The sequence below is a fragment of the Sorex araneus genome, chromosome X, assembly GCF_027595985.1.
Source record: "Sorex araneus isolate mSorAra2 chromosome X, mSorAra2.pri, whole genome shotgun sequence".
NCBI lineage: Eukaryota > Metazoa > Chordata > Mammalia > Eulipotyphla > Soricidae > Sorex > Sorex araneus.
Window position 1 is genome coordinate 315,863,987 of NC_073313.1, and position 23,557 is coordinate 315,887,543.

At 41.1% G+C, this 23,557-nt stretch overlaps 1 protein-coding gene across 1 annotated transcript in view; it reads right to left on the reverse strand.

Moving 5' to 3' along the window:
- Positions 1-23,557, reverse strand: part of ACOXL (acyl-CoA oxidase like) — a 355,676-nt gene that overhangs the window by 136,499 nt on the left and 195,620 nt on the right. The gene's annotated exons all lie outside the window — the stretch shown is intronic.

The window sequence follows — 23,557 nt, forward strand, 5'->3', positions numbered from 1 at the left end:
TAAACCCAGCAATTAAGAGACACAGAGTAACAGGGTGGATTAGAAAATTGAAACCAACATTCTACTGTCTGCAAAAACCATATCTGAACAATCAGAACAAACACAAAACCAAAGACACAGCTTGGAAAACAACTCTACAAGCAAAAACTCCCTCAGAAAGGCTAGGATGGCTATACTAGTATCAGACCGCATAGAGACAGTGAAGGTCATTTCTTATTTATCAAAGGATAAATCAGGAAGAATTCATACTCCTAAATGTATATGCACATAATGATCGACCAGGAAAATACTTAAAACCATCCTTGCATCCGGGGTTGAATTCTACTTGGTCATGGAATATGATCTTTTTTGATGAATCGCTGGATTCCAAGATCTTTAAGCTGTGAGATTAAGTTACTTTAGTGGACTCGCTCATTGATCTTTGAAAATGACCAACAAAAGGAGTCCAAACAAGGCATGAAGAAAGAAATAGTAAAACTTAGAGCAGAAATCAATGTGCTGGATTCCCAAAAAAACAATCCAAAAGACCAATGAAACCAAGAGCTGGTTCTTTGAGAAGATAAACAAGATCAATAAATCTCTAGCTAGACTCACAAAGAAAGAGAGAGAGAAGACTCAAATAAACAGCATCAGAAATGAAAAGAGGGACATCACAACAGAAACTACAGAAATTCAAAGGATAATCAGAAATTACTTTGAATCTTTATGCCATGAAACAAGAGAACCTCGAAGAAATGAATAAACTCCTGAACAAAAAGATCCTCAACACAATACTAGCAAATAGAATCCAACAACTCATCAAAAAGATCATATTCCATGACCAAGTAGAATTCATCCCCGCATGGAAGTATGGTTCAACACTCACAAGTCAATCAACATGATACAACATATCAATAAAAAGTAATATAAAATCATATGATCATATCAATAAATGCATAGAAGGCATTTGACAAGATCCAGAATCCATTTATGAAAAAACTTTCAACAAAATGGGAGATGAACGTTCTCAATTTAGCAAAGCCATCTACCACAAGCCCACAGCAAGCATTATCCTCAATAGGGAAAAATTAAGATTTTTCCATCTAAAATCAGGGATAAGACAGGTTACCAACTCTTACCACTTATATTCAATATAGTACTGGAAGTACTTGCCATAGCAGTTAAGCAAGAAAAAAGATATCCTAGCCATCAATATAGAAAAGGAAGAAATGAAGCTATCATTATTTTCTTATGACATAATACTATACCTAAAAAATCCTAAAGACTACAAAAAAGCTCCCCAAAAAAAGAGATTTGTATAGTAAAATGGCAGGGTACAAAATCAATACCCAAAATTCATGGCTTTCCTATATACAAATAATGAAAGAAAGAGATATTCAAAAACAATCCCATTTACAATAGTGTCTCAGAAAAGTACGTTGGAATTAGCTTAATTAAAGGGTAAAGGACCTGTACAAAGAACACTATAAAACACTACTTCAAGAAATAAAAGAGGACATTAGTAAATGGAGACACATCCACTGCTCATGGATCTGGAGGATTAACATTGTCAAAATGACAATACTCCCCAAAGCATTAAACAGATTTAATATGGTCCCTATAAATATACCCAGGACATTTTTCAAAGAAATAGGCAAAACACTCTCATTCATTGTTGGTGGAAATGCCTACTGATTCAGCCTTTTTGGAAAACAATATGGACATTTCTCAAAAAACTAAAAATTGAATTTCCATATGATCCAGCAATACCACTTCTGGGAATATATCCTGCAAAAAGCACAGCAGAAATGATATCTGCACTTGTATGTTTGTTGCAGCTCTGTTCACAGTAGCCAGAATCTAGAAACAACCTAAGTTCCCAAGAACAGATGACTGGTTAAAGAAATGATGGTACATCTACACAATGGAATACCATACAGCTGTTAGAAAAGATGAAGTCATGAAATTTGCTTACAAGTGGATGGGCATGGAGAGTATCATACTAAGTGAAATTAGTCAGAAAGAGAGGAACAGACATAGAATGACTGCACTCATTATGGAATATAACATAACATAATATCAGACTAGCACCCAAAGACAGTACAGATAAGGGCCAGGAGGATTGCTCCACAGTTTTAAACCTTCCTCATGTACTGGGGGTAGAATACAGTTGGGATAGAGAAGGGACCACTAAATCATTGATGGTTGGAGGGATCACTCTGGATAGGAGATGTATGCTGAAAGTAGATAAAGGACAAAAATGATGGCCTCTGAGTATCTTTATTGCAAATCACAATGCCCCAAAAGCAGAGAGAGTGAGGAAGAATGAAATTGTCTGCCATAGAGGCAGGGGGTGGGGTGGCGTGGGGGTAGTGGGAGGGATAACGGGAATATTGCACTGGTTCTTTGCTCAGACTTCAGTTAATTAAAGCACAGATTTATTTTATTTAATCCTTTTAATTCTCACAATCCCTTCCATGGTGAAGTCAGCACCACCCCACTTTACAGATGATGAAAGTGGGGCTTGAGGGAATTTGTTGGAATATTGATAATCTCTAAAATGATGGCTTGGAAATAACTAAGACTACAATACCATTTCCTTGTTGGGGGAAAAGTTATTTTTTTTATATTTTATTGAATCACTGTGAGATATTCACAAGCTTTCATGTTTGGGTTACAATCATACAATGATCAAAAACCCATCCCTCCACCAGTGCACACTTCCCACTGCCAATATCCTCGGTATACCCCCCCTTTCCCAGCTTCCCCCTGCTCCATGGCAGACAATAATCGTTGAAGGAAAACAGTTACAAATAAGACATATAGTCTATAAGTGCTCAAACAATGCTTTAGAAGGAACAAAATATGTTTCCCTTGAGCATTTTCTTCTATCCTTTCCTGGTAGGTAAGGAAGTCATGGTTGCTTTTCGATATTTGACACTTGTGAACCTATTCTGGAAACCAGGCATCAGGGTGTTGAAGTGGCCAGAGGGACCGTCAGCACAAAGGTCATTAGAGAATACCACTGTTTCCAGGCATCACCCAGTGGAGTCCCATGAACATAAACGTGTTTGATCTTGTGTCAGTTCCTCAAAGGCTGCCTCATTTATTTCTCTTCTAGGTGATGAAGCTCTGCTTTGAATTCCTCTCCCAGTTTGAAAGTCGAATGGAACTATGTGATCGCTTCTCCTCATGATTCCCACAGGGCCCTGGCAGAGCTGAGGTAATGAGGCCCGCAGCCCTCATAGACAACTGAAAAGGAACCAGCTAACGGCCAGCCACATGCAAGGCAGCAGCCCTGGCCCAATCAGCTCTCCCATTTCCTGACACTCCAGGGTCTTCTTTATGCTCTCATTTCCTAAAAAAAGGGCAGGGAAGCCCATCCCAAGAAAAGTTTAGATTCTTGGTCCACCTGAAGTCAGCCATTTAGACGCTTGCCATATTCAAAAAGTCCTAGGCACTGTGTGCTGAGGAAAACATGAGAAATACACTACAAAGGGAGGGCCAGTTTCTTGAATAAATTCTATTAAAATTTTGATCCCCTAATTCTTTGGGGGACATGGGATTGTAGACAGTGATGTGTGTGCATTTATGTTTCTAAATAAAAACTCACTTTTTTATTACATAAACACTACCACTTCCCCCCCCCCCCGGCCCCTAATCAGAAAATATGAGAAAGGGACAAAAGGAAAGAAGAAATAAAGGTACCCACAATCTTATAATATGGGAGATCAAAGATTGTCTAGGAGACAAAGACACCACAAACACACACACACACACACACACAAAAATGACTTGGGATGGGATGGAGGATCACAGCAACAGAAATAGATATAAGACGAAGGCTGGAGTGAAGAGACCCAGAAACCCACAGAGCAGGTATGGACAAAGGGCATTCTGGAAGGTTCTGGAGAAGAACTGTGGCCACAGAGGCGAAGGACTGTTGTAAAAGAGTAACACTCATAGGGTACAAGGAAAGACAGATGGGAAGACAGAGAAGCAGGGTGTGGAGGGAAGGGAACTGTGGGAGCCTAGGTTCCCCACCAGTCTCCTGGGGGCTCAGTAGAAGAACTGCCCATGGTTCCACCACCTGAGATGCCAAAGGTCACACACACCCTTCATCTCAGCATTTTCTACCTTCACTAATTGTATAAACCAGTACCCCAGGTGAGCCAAGAGAAGAGATAGTCATGGACGCCACTGCCGAGGAATGAAGTCATGTTCTGTGTCATTGCGGGCTCCGTCGTGTCTACTTTCCAAGACAACAAGCCTGCAGCACAGCACCACAAGGAATGGGAGAGCTAAAGCTCACTGAAACGCCCCCACTTGATTCTAGCTGTGTGACCTTGTCCACTTCTTGCAATATTATGATTTCATTCCCTCTCTGGAGCACTTCCCTGTCCTAACTCCCACCATCACTTTGGGGCTCTCTCCCTCGTCTCTTTCTTGTCATGAGTCCCCAGTGCTGGGTATCAATCAGGATACCTCCTTCTAAAATCGTTTCTCCACCCATCACCTCAACCATTCTATCTCCTTCTCTTGAGGTGGCATGCACACTTCTTCCTAGCATTTCAGTCTCCTACAATTACACATCTATGTTAGAATCTCCTGCTAAATAACATATGTGACCTTATTAATCTTAGCCTTCTAGACTGTACGAGGCACAGACTGTATCTTATTCACCACTGCACCTATGGCATGAAATCGGGGATCTGGCAGACGTGAGAAGCTGTAGAGTCTCACACAATAGCATCTCTGTGACTGGCCAGAGGAAAATGATGCTCGGACAAGAGCAGGAATTCAGGGCCACCCAACTCAAATGTCTGAATGCACGCTTCTCTTCTCTGAGATGGACAGAAAGCTGGACAGACAGAGGGCTAGGTAGGTAGATGGAAAGGTGAAGAGACAAATGAACAATGGTGCATGCCGCTCCACTGCTCCACCAGCATGTCTTAGGATGAGGTTCAAGGAACAGGAGCCAGGAAAAGCCAGTCTTTACCCTTTTGATTATAACGTGTCTTGGTGTTATCTATTTGATTCTGCTTCGGCTGGGACCCTTCAGACCTCCTATATCTGAGTGTCTTGTCTGTGATTTAACTAGTGTTTCTAGTTAAATAGAGGGAAAAACAGGCACAGTCTAACAGAAAACACAGAGCCCAAATGCAGTGGAGATAATATGACACAGAACCAGATGTCAGGGCACAGCCAGGCCAGGATCTCAGAATCCACGTTAGGTACTGGGGAGGACAAGAGGGCATGGTGAGGTGGGACAAGGTAGCAGCAGAGACCCTGGAAAACTGTTCCCAAGTTGCAGAGGATTCCAGTTCTGGGGTGGGTAAGGATGGTCATCTCAGAGGGTGGAGCTGGGGCAATGATAGTCATACAGGGGCTGAACTGGTTTATGAGGTTCCTGAAATACAGGAGAATCATAGGAAGGATGGAATGTTGTGCCTGTGATGAATGGTGCTGAGCAGCTCCCCCCAAACTCACTTCAGCTTCTACAACTTTATGCTCCAGGGTGAGGCTGCAGGTTCAGGATGGGAAAGGATGGCTGTAGCTCTGGGTTATGAGCCCCAAGATCTTCGGTGAACTATCTGCATCTCCCAGGTACCCAGAAATGTGTGGTCCTCACTGCCCAAAGTCAGATCTTGGACTCTGCCCTGTGCCAACTCTGAATCCTCTTTTCTCTGGGGCAACACTCTTGAGGTGCTCCAAAAGCCTGCATAGCTGATTTCAGGATATGGTTTTGTGAAAGTTATGGATGTTTATGAGATTTGTCTTGTTTCAAGGCTATGAACTTCCTGAGCAGTTGCCTGTTCATGAAGCTCTGTATCATTCCTTAAAATCTGAATAAAAATCTAAATTGATAGAGTATACTTGGTGAGGTATTCATTGAGCTTTTTGTTGTTGGCGGTTTATTTTGTTTTATTATATTCTCTTCCGGTCTGTAGAGTCTCATTTGATAGATCTGCTGTGAATCTTATGGGAGTTCCTTACTAGGTAGTTTGTTCTGATTTTACTGCTTCCAATATTGAATCTGTCTTTGGTCTTTACCCTTTTGATTATAATGTGTCTTGGTGTTTATCTATTTGATTCTGTTTTGGCTGGGACCCTTCAGACCTCCTATATCTGAGTGTCTTGTCTGTGATTTAACTAGTGTTTCTTCATTTAGCTGCTTCTCAGGCAGGCAAATAATTCTTACATTTTTTTTCTCTTAAACTCATCCCATAGTTCTTTGGTGTGCTACTAATTTTTTTCAAAAAAATTTTTTTATCTGGATTGAGTTTGTTCTTACCGAGACTGGAAAACATGTGCCATCCCCAGGGTGGGGCAGGGATCACTTTCCCAGAGATTTATTCTGTGCCCCACCTCCCAAGACACAGCTTCCCTTCTCCTCACCCCACAACACATACACACACATACACACACACACACACACACACACACACACACACACACACACACACACACACACCACGGCCTACTTCGACTCAGGATGAGGCACAGTCAGGTTGCAAGGAATCTGTTCCTTACATGGTACTTTCTAGAAGATCCTAGGGGTATCCTAAGGATATATATAATCATGGTTATATTTAACATTCTCCACTTCTACCTCTTCCAGAGGGGCATTCTCCCCTCCATCTGCCAATTCTGTTGGAATTCCATTCTATTTTTCAAAGTCTCATAATTCTCTCTGCTCTAATTGGGGTACCAAAGCTGTCTACTCAGCAGGAAAGCGGCACATTACAGACAACTCTTAGGTTCCTGCCTCAGGCTGACTCATTGCAGGTCAGGGGAGGTGCAGTGGGCTCTCTACACACATCCACCCATCAGGAGGTACTGATCAGAGGGGGACACTCTGAGAGTGTCAGGTCTTGGGTGCCAGGGAATGTGCTAGATTCTTACCCTACGGTCTCTGTCGGGACTCTGCATTGCAGGGTCTAAAACTGTACTGATGCATCTCAGTTAAATATAACAATTCACCTTCGAATAACATTTCAAGTAAAGGGCTAACATCCAAGATTCACAAAGCATTCAGAAGGCTTGACAACAAAGAAACCAATAAATAATCCCATCAGAAAATGGGGGGAGGAGATAAACAGACATTTCCTTAAAATTTATGGATGACCAGAAGACATGTGAAAAACATCTATCTTCACTTATCATTAGGGATATTCAAATTAAAATAATCACAATGTAACACTGGGCTAAAAGCAACCTAAGGATAGTGTTGGAAGGTCGTGGGCACTTTGGTGGTGGTGAGGTGCAGCAACTGTGTGATATCAAAACTTTAAACTTACATATACTATAAACAAATAAATATGGGAAAGTAAATTCTGAATAAATAGAAATTCACTTTTAGTAAATCCATAAAATTAATGCAGAGAATATGTGAGTGTGTGTATATGTCATAAAATGAACTATACCCCCCCCCCTTTTGCCAAATTCTTATGTTGAGTTCCTAGCCACCAAAACCTCAGAATGTGGTGTCTTCGGAGACAGGACCTATAAAGAGATAATTAGGTTAGATGAAGTCATCAGGGTGGGCCCTACTCCAACTATGACCACTGTCTGTATTAGAAGAGGACATTAGGACAAAAAGATAACAGAGATAGAGACCCTGTGAGACATGTACGGAGAAGACAGGCATCTGACTGCCAAGAAGAAAGGCTTCCAAGGATAGGCAGGTGCAAACGCTTTGTTTTGGACTTCTCACTTGCAGGTGAATAAGCAAAGAAACTTCCATAGTTTGAATCAATCAATCTGAGGTACTTTGTTAACAGCAGCTCTAGCAACCTAACTTGTGTGTGTGTGTTTGCAGGCATGTGTGTATGTGTGTGAGAGAGAGAGAAAAAAACCGAGGGTGTGAGAAGAGTATGTGAGTGAGAAAGTGTGTGAGGCATGTGTGTGAGAGTGAGAACGAGAATGTGTGAGTATATATATGCATGTGTGAGAGTGTGTTTGTACATGTGTGAGATAATGTGTGTATGAGAAATGGAGAATATGTGTGAGAGAATGTGTTTTGTGTGTGTGTGTATTAACAAAGATTGCTTGTTTTGACCACATATATATTAATGGTAGCTGCTTCTCCATTCTGAACCCAATTTTTTTGAGCCTGGGGAAATCCTTCTCTAAGCCCTCATCTCAGGGCACTTAAGGGCCCGTTAGGATTTTATTACAGAATGAAATGGTTATTTCCATGATTTTTCTTCTTTCCATATTGGACTTCTACATGCGGGCTTTTGCTTCTCTACTTCTGGTTGGGGAAATGAAGAAAAAGAGTAGAGTGAGGAAAGAAATAAGCTTCATCCAAAAAGAAGTGAATAATATTTTCCATTAGCTTACTTCACTCTTAATAAAAAAAAAAGAAATATGGAATAGACAGGGAACTCTAAACTGCCTGTTGTTAGAGCCAACAGAACCCTCAGGGGTGATGCGGGCCAGAGTCTCTGCAAGCAAAAAGCGTGCTGGGCAGACACGTTACCCTATCTCTGCCTTCTGGGTTACATCGAGCCTCTTAGCAAGTAATTGTAAATGTCATTAAGGTTGTGTCCCATTTCAATGAGAGCCCCACAAAATGTATTTTATGATTCGAACTTTGTGCACTGAAAGCTTAATATTTTCCTGCTGTTTTTAACATCTCTGAATTTTCTTTTTACTATATATGATTACATTTAATGAATGTATCAGAACAAATTAGAAACAGGCCTTCTTCCTCTCTTCCTCCCCACCCCCACCCTGCCTTTGAACAAATTGAGAGTAAATTGTGTTAATCTGAAGAAGAAAAAACAGACACAATCAATTTAGGCTTATTTGATACAGGGTGGGGGGGGGGAGTCAGTGAAACTATAGAGATGGGCAGACTCCCTGGCCCCCATCATTAAGAGGGACTATGTCTTAGAATTGTGTTCATTTTATACCTGTGTCTCCACTGCCTAATTACGGGAGAACCTGTATGTATGGGCAGCTCTGGTGTATGAGGGTGACAGCACCCTGTCCTGTGACAGCTGCAAACTGGGGGGCAAGGGAACCTCTTGACTGACAGAATCGAGGGCAGTAGATGATGGATGTTCTGGTAGAAGTGATGACAAGTCATCCTGCCCTGCCTGCATGCCTTGAAGTGACCCTGCCCTTCTGAGGACTAAGAAGCTGGAGGAGTGGGTGGGATGGAGGTCACTTGTTGGTGCTTCACCAAACGTGAACCAAGAGGGTGTAGGCACTGAACTACATATGTGACCCTATCCTGTCTCCTGAGGTCGTGGTCATGTAGGCAAACAATGGAGTTGAAAGAATAAAAATTTATGGTAAGTGCAAGGAAGAAAGATATCTGGGTTCTGTGAGAAAAAAAAGATAGAAAAACCTCCCCTAACCTGGATGCCAGAGGAGGTTTTCCTAGGGCTTGTTTAACTTGGAACCTTAAAGAAGAGACAGCAGCCAAACCAGGAATGGGAGGAGGCTCGTGGGACACAGCGTGCATGTGCAAATACCGTGGGCCATGGGGGAGCATAGACAAGAACTGGGAGGAAGAAGGGCAGAGGAGGTGAGGACCAAAGGGGGAGTGGGGAGGCCAAAGGGAAGGTTGGAGGTGTAGACAGAGGTCAAGTCTTAGGGGGATCCAGGAGTCATCTTGGGGATTCATTTTATGTTTACTTAAGTACAATGCAGAGTCATAAACATTTTCAAGCCTTGGACCATAGATACTTTGCAATTTATATTTAAAAGAATATATATATGTATATATATATATGTTTTTTTTCCTTTTTGAGTCACACCCGGCGATGCACAGGGGTTACTCCTGGCTCTGCACTCAGGAATTACTCCTGGCGGTGCTCAGGGCATGCTGGGAATCAAACCCAGGTCAGCTGCATGCAAGGCAAACACCCTAGCCACTGTACTATCACTCCAGCCCCAATAATATATTTTAAAGAGAGACAATATATTGAGAGAGAGGGAGAAAGAGAGAGAGAGAGAGAGAGAGAGAGAGAGAGAGAGAGAGAGAGAGAGAGAGAGAGGCTAGGTCAAATAAAGCTCAGGAGCCCAAGTCACTTCTGGTAATTCTTGGCTGACATTTGGGCCTCAGAGTTGAATACTCTGTCCCAGTGGTGTTAGGGAACCACCAGGGCTACAACCAGAAGTGTTGGGTGGCATGGGGTGACAGGGCCTGACCGAAACTGGGCTTGTACTCTGTCACTATCTCCCACTATCACACAAGGCACAACAAGATGCCTTGTTGATTTGAAAAAATGATTCAGAACTTTGTCTTAAGGAGGCAAGAGAGTGAGGATGGAATTAGCTGGTGGCCTGGTGTGGATGGGTTGCATGGAGGCAGGTGAAGAGGCTTGGAGAAGAGTGGGTGGGAATGAAGGCCAGCGTGGGAGCAGCATACATGGATGGTGTGGCATGCACATCATTTGGGGAAGGCTGGCCTAGCAAAGGCCCAACGGCTGAACTCAGAACATGAGCTGTGCAAAGCAAAATGACATTTGACTGCTCTGGCTGAAAGGAGAGTCAGATATAAGATTCTGGGGATGTAAAATAGGAGACACTTACATCAGAATACTTCCTACATCAGAGACTTCTCACCACTACAGGTTTCATAACTACATTTGTAGTCTCCAGAAGGGGCGGACTCAACAAGAATGAGGACAGCAAGAGGAGACATAGGTGGCTGCTCTAGAAAGTGCCACCAATCACAGCTGTGGTGGCAATGAAGAAAAAGGAGGCAGGAAAGGGTGGAGTCGAGGAAGCACAGTGAAGGTGTGCCCGGCGATTGGTGGGGCGGAAGTGGGGGGGCACTGGAGACCGGGTAAGGAGCAGCATGGGCCTCAACAGCAGTTGGTGTATCAGCCATGAGTGAATGAACTAGGTCAAGTACACTGAGGCAGGCTTGCTTCCGACTCCTGTCTCTCACAACACAGTCTTTAAAAGGAACTCTCTCCCGAGTGCCCAAGAACAGTGAGATACTACTGGGTTCTAAGAAAAGATGAAATCATGCAATTTGCTACTAGGTAGATGTGTCTGGTGAGATCAGTCAGAAGGAAAAGGACAGATACAAACTGATCTCTTTCATACCTAATGTGTTACTCATAAAGTAACATAATAGGGGAGAAAGGTCAAAATCTACAAGACCTGAGAACTGCTTTACAGAATGGAGCTTACCAAGAAGAGAGGGGATGGGGACCCCTGATTCGATGTTGGAGGAGGTGAACATGGAAGAGGGTGCAATGTTGTATGCATGCATGACACTCAATCAAAGGTGGTACAGTAAATAATGGTAGCACTGTTGTCCCATTGTTCATCGATTTGCTCAAGTGGGCACCAGTAATGTCTCCATTGTGAGACTTGTTGTTACTGTTTTTGGCATATCGAATACGCAATGGGTAGCTTGCCAGTCTCTGCCATACAGGCGGGATACTCTTGGTAGCTTGCCAAGTTCTCCGTGAGGGAGAACCCAGGTCGGCTGCGTGCAAGGCAAACACCCTACTCGCTGTGCTATCGCTCCAGTTTAATTAATGGTAAAAGAAACAAAAACCAACACAACACCTTTCTCTCACTTAAAGTCACTAAAACACTAAAATGATGTTTGGATTTTAAAATATCATTTTGAATGCATAGTGAAGCTGATAAAAAAAATCTTAGAAAATAAGTATAGCACAACTCTAGAAAGGGGGAGAGGTATTGAGGACAGGTAAGAGGTAAGTGTAAAGACAGAGACACAAAAATGAGTATACTGAGTGGCGGGAACGGGGGGCGGGGGGAGGAAATGCAGTGGCTCAAGGGCAAAACAGGGCCAGAGTAACAGTACAGCGGGTAGAGCGTGTACCTTGCATGAATCCACCTGGGTTTAATTCCTGGCACCATATACAGTCCCCTGAGCCCCACCAAGAATAATCCCTAAGCACAGAGCCAGGAGTAATCCCTAAGTACCACTGGGTGTGCCCCCACCTCCCCAAAATAAACTCAAAAAACAAAGAAGGCAGTGCTCCTTACCTGAAAAGAGAATGAAAAAATTTACCCATCTTGGCTGTGGGTGGAAACATCTGTCCTCAGAATTTTCTGCCCACATTCATATTGCTCTAAGGGAGAAGGAAATGTAGATCCCCTTGGACTGAGAGAGAAACGTTCAGAATTCACCAGCTTAGGGGAGCAGAGCCCATCAAAAGAAGACAGAGATCTATCTAAAGAGTCAAAGTTACAAGAACAGCAGATATGGGTATTGACCAAGTACACCAAGAAGAATGCTAGCAGAATAACAGCTAAGAAGCAAGCAACACGGTGACTAGAAAATAAAATCACTTCTATGCTCTCCAGTACTTAACCTGTCAAGATTGGGCACAAAATGAAGATATCCAAACAAATAAAAAATTAGGTTTGTCACACAGACTCACGTTAAATTGCATTCTGATAAAAAAAAATTTTAAAAAAGGTGCAATGGAGACAAGGAAAATGGCAAATGAAACCAAAAAAGAATCAGAAATAATGACATCGGTGAAGGTTGTAGGTTTAAAGAAACCCTGTCACTGTCACTGTCATCCCGTTGCTCTTCGATTTGTTCGAGCGGGCACCAGTAACGTCTCTCATTGAGAGACTTATTGTTACTGTTTTGGGCATATCCAATATGCACGGGTAGCTTGCCAGGTTCTGCCGTGCGGGCTCCATACTCTCAGTAGCTTGCCAGGCTTTCTGAGAGGGGTGGAGGAATCGAACAGGGGTCGTCCGCGTGAAAGGCGAACGCCCAACCGCTGTGCTATCGCTCCAGCCCAAAGAAACCCTAGTTCCATAAAATAATAAATATGATGGCTTATTTATAGGATTAAATGCTGTTTCAAAGTAATGGAAAGTGAGAGCACAGAGTGTAGACCAGAACTTCCCAAGCTTATTCGGCTGCCCTTCCATTTCAGAAAACAACTCATTCAGCAACCCCCCTGGAATTCGTCCTTCTTTTTCTTCTCTTTTGAAAGAAAATTTGGGTACTGTGATTTACAAAGCTGTCAGCAATAGAATTTCAGGAGTACAGAGTTCTGGCTCCAACCCAAGCACACTATCAGCATCCACATAATAGGACTGGAAGGTGTCACAAGTGGGCAAGCCCTAGGCCCTGCACTAAGAGATGGTCTGGAAATCTCTCTTCTTTAAGGAACAAATAAAAGCACCTTCCAGTTGCACCCAGGACTACTGAGGCCGCTGCTCCTGGACTGCTCATGCAGCCCTGTGAGTGGTTACCACCCATTTTGGAAAATACTTGAAAGAGATGGGAGGTGGTGATTTGTGAAAACAATCCAGAGAAAAAAAATGAAAGGGAGGGCAATAATCTGAAAGTAAAAATCCCAAATAGCAGAGATCATCAGCAACAAATAGAAAGTAAAGAATAAGAAGAGGGGCCGGAGCGATAGCACAGCGGGTGGGGCATTTGCCTTGCACGCGGCCGACCCGGGTTCGATCCCCGGCATCCCATATGGTCCCCCAAGCACCGCCAGGAGTAGTTCCTGAGTGCAAAGCCAGGAGTAACCCCTGAGCATCGCTGGGTGTGACCCAAAAAGCAAAAAAAAAAAAAAAAGAATAAGATAGAAGAAATCCTACTCTTCTATTCAAGTATTTCATCAGGGGCAATAAACATTTACACTAAACAGATAAAGAGAGGGTGTCAGAGAAAATCACATTTAAAACGCAGATAAACATTATTTATAATAAACACAACCAAGCAGCACATTAAGGTTTAAAGTAAAATGATTCAACAGATAAATAGCATGAAGTGTAAATGTTTTGTCTTCATTGTAATCACTGTCACTATCATCCCATTGCTCATCGATTTGTTCGAGCGGGCACCAGTAACGTCTCTCATAAAGAGACTTATTGTTACTGTTTTTGGTATATCCAATACACACAGGTAGCTTGCCCGGCTCTCCGAGAGGGGCGGAGGAATCAAACTCGGGTCAGCCACATGAAAGGCGAACACCCAACTGCTGTGCTATCGCTCCAGCCCCTTCATTGTAATAGTAAGAAAAATACTTGTTAAGTTCTCAGAGTTACAGAGAGTCACTGCAGAACAATCAAAACATAATTCAATAGGAAGATAGAACAATTCCAAACCTGTAAACACCTAATAAGACATTTACTTTCCAAATAATGAGACAAAAAAATTTTAGAATTATATGGAGATGCTGATCAATATCTCCTTACAATATCTGATCAACAGTGGATGAATTCAGTCCACTTGGTAGTTCACAGATCAAACAAAAACTCCACTAATATGAGGGAATAGTGAACATGAAGAGGTTAACTATACACGTTAACATTAAAAACGTTGCACCCACGGACAGGTTACACATTCCTTTGAAATACACAAGGAAACTGCCTGTTCTAGGCCACAAAGTAGGTCAGGGTAAATTTCAGAATCTGTATCTCACTGCATTATTTTCTTTATTATTTTCCCTGACTGCATTAAAATTAGGTAGAAAAATCAGTATAACAATAATTATTGTTATAACAACAACTGGAACGGTTAGGAAAAGGAAGCCTAAAAGAAATGGAATATGTAGCACGTAGTGGTTATACTCCACAGTCAAACTGCCTGGGTTAAAATTTTGTTTTTTCTAACTCAGGACTATGTGGTTTTGGACAAGGTGTTTAAATTATTGTGCTCCATTTTTCGCAAATATAATTTCGGGGGGGGCGGAGCGATAGCATAGCGGGTAGGGCTTTTGCCTTGCACGTGGCCAACCCGGGTTCGATCCCCGGCATCCCATATGGTCCCCCAAGCACTGCCAGGAGTAATTCCTGAGTGCAAAGCCAGGAGTTACCCCTGAGCATTGCTGGGTGTGACCCAAAAAGCAAAAATATATATATATATATATATATAATTTCGGGATCCTAACACTACTGTATAGGGCTATTTTGAGGATTATGTAAATCAACATGAACTGCTAAGACTCAGTTTATATCAAGAATTCACACATATTAAGAATTCAATCTCTTTTTATTAGACAATCAGAAATTTTTAAAAATACACAAATTTAGGGGTCAAATAAAGTCATGAAGGAAATTATACTATACTTAGAATTGTTAAACAGAACATTTTGTTTACTTGTTTTGGGCCACACCCAACAGTGCTCGGGACTCACTCCTGGCTATATGCTTATAGACTTCTGGCAGGGTTCAGGCGTCATATGTGGTATCGGCTGCATAACAGAAAAGAACCATACCTGTTGTACTATTGCTCTGACCTCAAGACAAAAAAAAAATTATTTATTAAATTATGGTTGATTTAGTCAAAGCAGTTTTTAAAAAGAACAGTGTGATTTAAAATATTTATACTAGAAAAGGAGAAATTATGAAAAATCAATGAAATGACCCCCAAATTAAGGTGCTAGAAAAAGAGAAGCAAAACGATAACCAAAGAACGTAAAAATAAACAAATAATGAAGATAAAAATCAATGAACTAAAAAAAATACAATCTGAAGAGTCTCAGCAGACTCCAAGGTTTATTATTTGAAAAATTGAAAAATAGATCAAGAGATAAGGGGTGAGGAAAACAAACACAAGGGCTGGAAAAGGGGAAGAAACCAGAGATGCAACAGGGATTAGAGACTACAGGGGATTATAAACCTTGAAGCAACATGCTTTCAAAGTAAGAAGAAACAAGGAAATTCATCACTGTCATCACATTGCTCATCAAGCACCAGTAACATCTCCATTTTGAGACTTGTTACTGTTTTTGGCATATCGAATATGCCACGGGTAGCTTGCCAGGCTCTGCCATGCGGGGGAGATACTCTCAGTAGCTTGCTGGGCTCTCCGAGAGGGGCGGAGGAATCGAACCTGGGTCGGGCATGTGCAAGGAGAACGCCCTGCCGCTGTGCTATCGCTCCATCCCAACAAGAAACAAGAAAATTACTAGGAAAAAAATCTAAATTACCAAAAAGACTCAAAATGAAAGAGAAAACTTGATTAGCTATAACCACTAAAGAAACAATCATTTAAAATAGTCCCAGAAAGTAAACAAGAGGCCAATATGATTTTGCAGGAACTTATATAAGTATTCAAGAAAAAGATCATTTAATTTTACATGAACTCTTTAAGAGAACAGACTAAGTAAGGACCATCTTCTTTTCTTTAAGTCATTTAATGAGGATAACATAAATTTGATATCAAATTAGATAAGAGTAATTCTAGGAAGGTATAACGACAACTGTCCTAAACAACTATCTATAGGAAAGTCCAAAATAAATGCTAATAGAAAGAATCAACAGTGTATCTCACACACACAGAGTAGGACTACAGCAAATTAAAGATTTGAACATTAATAAATCTGTTGATGTAAGTCATCACATTAAGAGATTATGGGGAAGAAAAGATACAATTATTTCAAATTAAAGGCACAAATGCCATAACATTTGAATACTCTCATCCTTTACAAAATAATCAAAAATACATGAACACACACCTGTATAAACACACAAAAGCCTCTTCATAAACTGAAAGTAAAACAGACCTTTCTTCACATGAGAAAGAACATGGGCCATGACCCACATCAAATAGCACCCCCCATGGTGAAAGGGTGGACACCTTATCTGTGAAGTCAATAACATACATGTACCTGAACTAATGTTTTATTTTAACCATTGTATTGGAATTCCTCTCCACTCCACTAAAATAAGACAAATAATCAAATGTAAATGCAAAAATTTGGTAGATAAAGAATTACCTTCATAGGAAACATAAGGAACTATAAACAGGTTACTAGAATGATTTTGACAGTTTAATGGGGCACAAAAATTCAACTCCAAGGGTTTGGAGCAATAGTACAGAGGGTTGGGTGTTGGCCTTGCATGCCATGGACCCAAGTTGGATCCCCAACATTACACATGGGCCCCTGAGCACTGCCACTGCCAGGAGTTATTCCTAAGTGCAGAGCCGAGAGTAACCCTTAAGCACGGCTGGGTTGGCTCCAAAAACAAACAAAAAATTCAACTTTATTTCTATGCATCAGCTACAAAAATTAGTTTTAAAAATATTTCGAAAACTCTATTATGTATTGTCTAAGAGGCAAGGTTCAGGTACTGTTCTCTGAAAATGATCCCATTTCCATATCTATGCAGGGCATAAGATAACATGTTGAGGGTCCCATTCCCTAACTGGAAAGAGTGATTTTAAGAAGATTTTAGCTCAAACTGAGCCAGAGACTCTGCACTAGGTTTATGTGGCACTATCTCAGAATGCAACTGGAATAGAGTATTGTAAGCTCTGTGGCCAAGGAGCAGCCTCAATGGTACAGGTCAGAGGAGACTTTCAGCAGGAGGAAGGGAGAAATGGCGATCAGAGCTTCCTCATGAAACCAGAACACCTCTCTCTCCCTCCCTCTCTCCCCTCTCTTTTCCTCCCTCTCTCTCCTCTCTCTCTCCCCATCCCTCTCTCTCTCCTCTCTCCTCTCTCTGTCTCTGTCTCTGTTTCTCCCTCTCCCCTATCCCTGTCTCTGTCTCTTTCTAATGTGTGTCCTCCCTTGCATGAGTAAACTTTCCATGCATCTTTCTTACTTGTATCCAAAAGAAAGTTAATAAATATGATCGCATATTCAGAAGTTAATGTGTGAAGCTTCATTTCCCCCATTCTTATTTCCTTAATGTGCTGGGGTAAATCTTTCTGAAGAATTTTGACCCATCTCTAGGGAGTATGAAGCGAGACAGATTTAAGATTTGACAAACTGTCCCAGGATCAATGCCAGCTCCAGCCATTATTCTTTTTTATGTCTGGAGGCAGTCAATTCCTGACAAAATGTATAATCACTTTCTTTATGCCCTTAAGAAGCTTGAGCTGAGATCTTCAAAGGAATGGTGCCAATAAAATTAACTATCCTTGCGTCATATTTCAGTAATTTCTCTTTTCTTCAGTACTGATCAGTTTTACTGCCTGCTGCCCTCCCACTCTAATTTGCTAACAAGATAAGACCTACTAACATAAGACACTCACAAATATAACTTGTGGATTTTCCCACTGGGAGATGATTTTTTTTTCCAGTAACCACAGATTAATGGCAAAACACAGAGACCTGTTTAGAATTGAGGATTCTTTTAAGGCTAAATCGGGGTGGGGGTGACTGTAAAATGTTGATTTTAAAACAGAACCTGGGGCATAAACAGTCATTATTTCCCGACTTCTTCTCCACCCCTCTCACCCTCTACCCCCCACCCCTGACCAAAATGCAAGATCTTGGATTTTGTATTTTGGTCAAAATCCAGGGACCTGAACTTAATTCTTTGGAAGGCCTGGATTAGGACCCCAGTCTCTATCTTTTGTAAGATCCCACTCCTGGTCTTAATTCATCCATTTATGGGAAAACCAGAAGAATAAATACTCCTGCTTGTTAGGACTACTGGAACATTCAGGGCATCATACTATATAGAAACTGGCACTTTATCTAGTAGGGACTCAGAGAATGGCAAGGAGTCAAAAATGAAAATGTCTTCCAATAATACAAAAGCTGATTCCTCTTATTTTGGAATAAGTTTCTTTCAAAATTGATACATCATTTTAATTGTAAAATGATGCTCAAAAAGCATAATGCTTCAGTAGAAATGAGAATGAACCTAGAATTTAATCTGGAGTCCCATATTGTTAGGAATCTAATAGTTCCCAATCCTTAATCACCACCCCAAAGGGGTCTCTGATTAATCAAATGGAGCTGGAAAGATTTGGCTAGGCACCCATGGATGCCTGAGAAAAATTAGAATGGAGTTGACCAGATCAAAGTCATAGTAATCACCGAGAAGGCCCTTCCACTGGGGTCAACTCTTGGATCCAGCCAGTCTATTCTTAGGCGGTGTCCAGATATGGTCTTAGAACCTCTCCAAGTTTAAAACATCCTTGTATCCCTTCCTCCCAGTCCACTTCCCATTTACTAAGTCCATCTTGCCTCATCCCTGCCCACACAGATAATTCTAGCCAGATGCACCCGTGACCTTCAGACTTACAATCCTCCAAAAGCATCACTGGCTCCACATGGCTCAGGCACCAGCCAGGATTTTACTTGGCTCTGTTCCTTCTTAAGAAATTGGATGGGGAGCAAAATGGTCTTTGCCATATGAAATCCAAGTCAAGCTGACCTAGTTATTGATTTGGAGCTATATATGTCCAGGGGGTTGCTGTAGAAACATTTAAACAAATATCATCTATTTCATCCCAGGGAAGGATGAATGTGCAATGTCCAGGGTTGAAGGTCTATGTAGCTGACCTTCTCATACCAGCCTTCCTACCTGCCAGCACCCATTTTTCCTGGAGGACTTTAAAATTTATTTATTTATTATTTTTAATTGAATCACCATGAATTACAAAGTTAGAAGTTTACTCGTGATTAAGTTTCAGGTGTACAATGTTCCAACACCAATCCCTTCGCCAGTGTCCACTTCCCTACACCAGTTTCCCTCCCATCCCCCAGATTGACTCTAAGGTACTTTTTTTTCCTTATCTTTTTTCCCTTTCCTCTCATCCCCCTTTAGGCACTGTTATTTATATGTTACTGATAGGATATCATGCACGTCACTTAACCTCCTTTCAGCACCCCGTCCTCATGCATCCAGAGTGACCACTTTCCTCTATCATTGACTTAGTGGTCCTTTGCCTGATCTCTCCCTCCTCCCAGAGAGTGGGAAACTTCCTCCCAAGGACTAGTTAATCTGCTTTTCATTTATATTGTCTTCATCATTAGCTATTCCCCACTATGTTTCTTTCTATTGCACATCTAAATGAAATAATTTTGTCTATATCTTTCTCTCTGACTCATTTCACTCTGCATTATACTTTCCAGATCCATCCATGTATCAGTAAATTGCATGACTTCATCTTTTCTTATGGCCAAGTAGTATTCTTTTGTGTAAATGTACCACAGTTTCTTTATCCAGTCATTTGTTCTTGGGTTCTTGGGTCATTTCCAGATTTTGACTATTTTGACTAGTGCTGCAACGAACGTAGAAGAACAGATGCCTTTTCTGCATTGTGCTTTTAGACCCTTGATTGACAGGAGTGGAATTGCAGAATTGCATGGAAGCTCCATTCCTTTTTTTTTTTTTTTTTTTTTTTGAGGACTGTCCATACTGTTTGCCCAAAAGACTGAACCAATTGACAATTCCACCAGCAATGATTGAGGGTCCCTCTTTTATTACATCCATGACAACACTGGTGGTTGGAGACTTGATCCAGAAGTTTCAACTTTTCTGGACTGAAGAGGGGCTCCCTATACTCTTAGACCCTTGAGTCTGACTCTTCTAGTACTTTCATCTCTTTGGTCCCCAGCATTTTAGCTGCCTCCACTGGAAAACCTTCAATCTGCAACAAGTCCCAGGAAACCAGGAACCATGTGTAAAGGTCAACAAGTAGGAGCAGGCTTCCAGAAGAGGCTGCCCAGGCTGCTGACCAGGGAGTGAAGAAAGGACTTGTGCTTTGAGCACATGAACTTCATGTTATCTCTGTGGGATTTCCAGAGCACGGTCTTGTTTATTTCAGGCTTTGGATTCATTCCAAGGGATGGTCAATGCTCGGTAAACGAAATGGCGTTGAATCTCCCTGAGGAATTCCTTTCGAGACAGTCTACTAAATAACCATGGTTTAAGCATCATAGCACTTTTTAAAAACTTTTTAAGATTTACAAACACTTTTAATTGTTTCAGTATTCTCTTGTGAAATATTTAAAATACAGTGACTCAGTTACTCCCCAGCTGGGTTCTATCTCTAAACAGCAAACAGCAGCTCGGAGTCCAACATGAAAGAAATAGCCAGTGTGTGTTTGCTGATAGCCTTATCATCCCGCAGTTGGAGAGCTTTGTCGAGATTTCATCCTGCTCCAATTTTATACAGCTCTGCTTTATTCGGCTCTCTGGAGTGGGATTCTGGAACACAGTAAGGAGGCTTCAGTTTCCTCCTGTAGAAAGTCTTGATGTCCGTACTGACAAAGTGGGAAGTAACCAAAGAAGCCTAGGGTTGTTACTGGATTTAAGATTATCATATACCCCTGACAATATGTTATTTTTTTTCTGCTGGAAAGAAACACATTTTATAGAAAAAAACAGCAAGGTCATTGGGGCTGGGGATGAGCTAGCATAACCGCTGAGCAGCTGTTGTGAGAAGGAAGGGCAAAGTGCATGAAAGAAGAAAGAAAACTCACAAACAGACCCAAAGGATAATGTCAGATAAATGCTGTAAGTTCTTCATCATTATGGGATATTCTGGCAATATTCTTTGTTCTGAAACTGACTTTGTATATATTAAATTATTCCAGTTTTATTCAATGAGTGATAACATGGTATATGTATTTTTTCATGTTTTGACTTTAAACTTTATGTGTTTCTCAAAGGGATCATGTTAAGTCTTACTCTTTTATTCAATCTGACAATCTCTACCTTTATATTGAGACATTTACATTTGAAATACTAATTAATATTATTAGACTTAAATTTATCAACTGAATTTTTTCCATTCAGACAATCCCTTCTATGTTCATTTTTCTGCCTTTTAAAAATGAGCTTAATATCATTACAACTCTGTGTTAACAACATCTTTGTACCTTATTATTGATAACTCTTTGTTTTATTGCTTCAGTCATAACTTAAGGGTTTATGGTTAAAAACCTTCAACTTATTCCAGCCTACACTTAGGTGACACTTTACATCTTCATATAGTTTAAAAACCTTATAATAATGCACTTTATTTTCTCCCTGTCCTTGTAGTTTTACTATTTTGTTATTTTTGTATATGTTATAAACCTCACACTACACTGTTGAGCTTTTTATACAAGTATCTATATAGAGATTTAAGAAAAATATCCTATAAACTGACATAGTTACTATTTTCTTTACTGTCCATACCTTAACACAGATCCAGTTTCCTATGTTTATAGAATATTCCTTAATATTTCTTGTATTTTTTTGTTTTTATTTTTTAATTGACTCACCGTGAGATACACAGTTACAAAGCTGTTCACACCAGGTTTCAGTTATACAATGATCCAACATCCATCCCTCCACCAGTGTCCATTTCCAACCATCAGTGACCCCAGTTTCCCTCCTGCTACACCCCTCGCCCCCAGTCTGCCTCTATAGCTCTATGGCAGGCACTTTCCATCTCTCCCTCTCTCTCCCCCCCCCTCTCAAATCCAAGAGTTTTCTAAACTCTGTTACTGTGCTTCTTTCTGAAACACAGCGTGGAAACCCTCTCCAGGCTGAAAACAGACCACTGTAGGACTCATGTGGTTCATTTTCCTTCTCTCAGAGATCACTGTCCTTCATTGCCTGATGCCCAGTGTACTGCAAACTGCTTAGTTCATAAATTTTGTGAACCATTTTTTGTTGTTTTACTCAGGATAGTATATCTGCTGCCAGTACTCATTTTTACTCAGAAAGAGAAGTCCCTTAATTCTCAACTCTGCTCATAGAGAAGCTCTTCAATCCTAGGATTGACTAAAACCTGAGAATGTCCTAGTTCCATGTACAGTTTGTGGGATTTCTCCTGCTCTGGTTCCCAGGATAAGGAGCATGCACCTAGTGCACTGACCTACACACAGACTCCTCATCAGAAGTCACTAAATCAAAGATGTGCTTGCATAAACATGAGTTGTGAAAGATCCATTATAAACATGAATTGTGAAAGTTTCAACCAGTATTGTTTATTTGATGATCTGATTTTGGGGGGTAAAGTTATTTTTTGTATGAAATCTCAATTATCTCTGACTTTATGCACAAAATATGTGAGACTATGCTGGAAAGAAAGAGGTTGAAAAACTAGAGTTTATAAACAAGGAGTTACATGGCAAAAATATGATTTAATTTCAAAAGTTTTCATTCTATTTATAGTCTATATTTATCTGCATCATTACAAAGGGTGTTTTGGGGTTTTTTTTAAATTTTTTTTTTTTGCTTTAAGGATCATACCCAGTGATGCACATAGGTTACTTCTGGCTCTACACTCAGGAATTACTCCTGGCAGTGCTTGGGGGACCATATGGGACACTGGGAATTAAACCTGGGTCGGCCGTGTGCAAGGCAAATGCCCTACCCTCTGTGTTATCACTCCAGCCCCAGGATATTTTACTGGGGGGCCACACCCAGCAGTGCACAGGGCTTCCTCCTGGCTCTGAGTTTAGGGATTATTCCTGGCAGAGTACTCAGGGGACCATATGCAGTAAGGTATATGCATGCAATGAAGCAGCATCCCCCACAGTACTATCTCTCCAGCCCCTAAAGATGTACTTTAAACAACTAAATGTCACGATTGTAACATGTTACCTAACACTCAAAGGAACTAACAATTGTTAAAGCTCCTGTATAAACAGTCAACCTAAGACTTTAAGACCTCCTGACACAGAATGAAAATTAAAACCAACCACCAAGTTCTACAGAAACATTAATTTGTGCAAAGAGTCTCCGAATTGAAAGGTTTCCTAGTATTGTTTTGGAATAACCATGCTGAGATTTTGAACTCTTATCTAAAATACTGAATACTGCTGTGTGTTGATTTTTCACTCAGAGCTGAGATATACCAAGCAATGAGGAAGAATGGATCACTTTTTGATCCATAGGTGTCATATCTCCA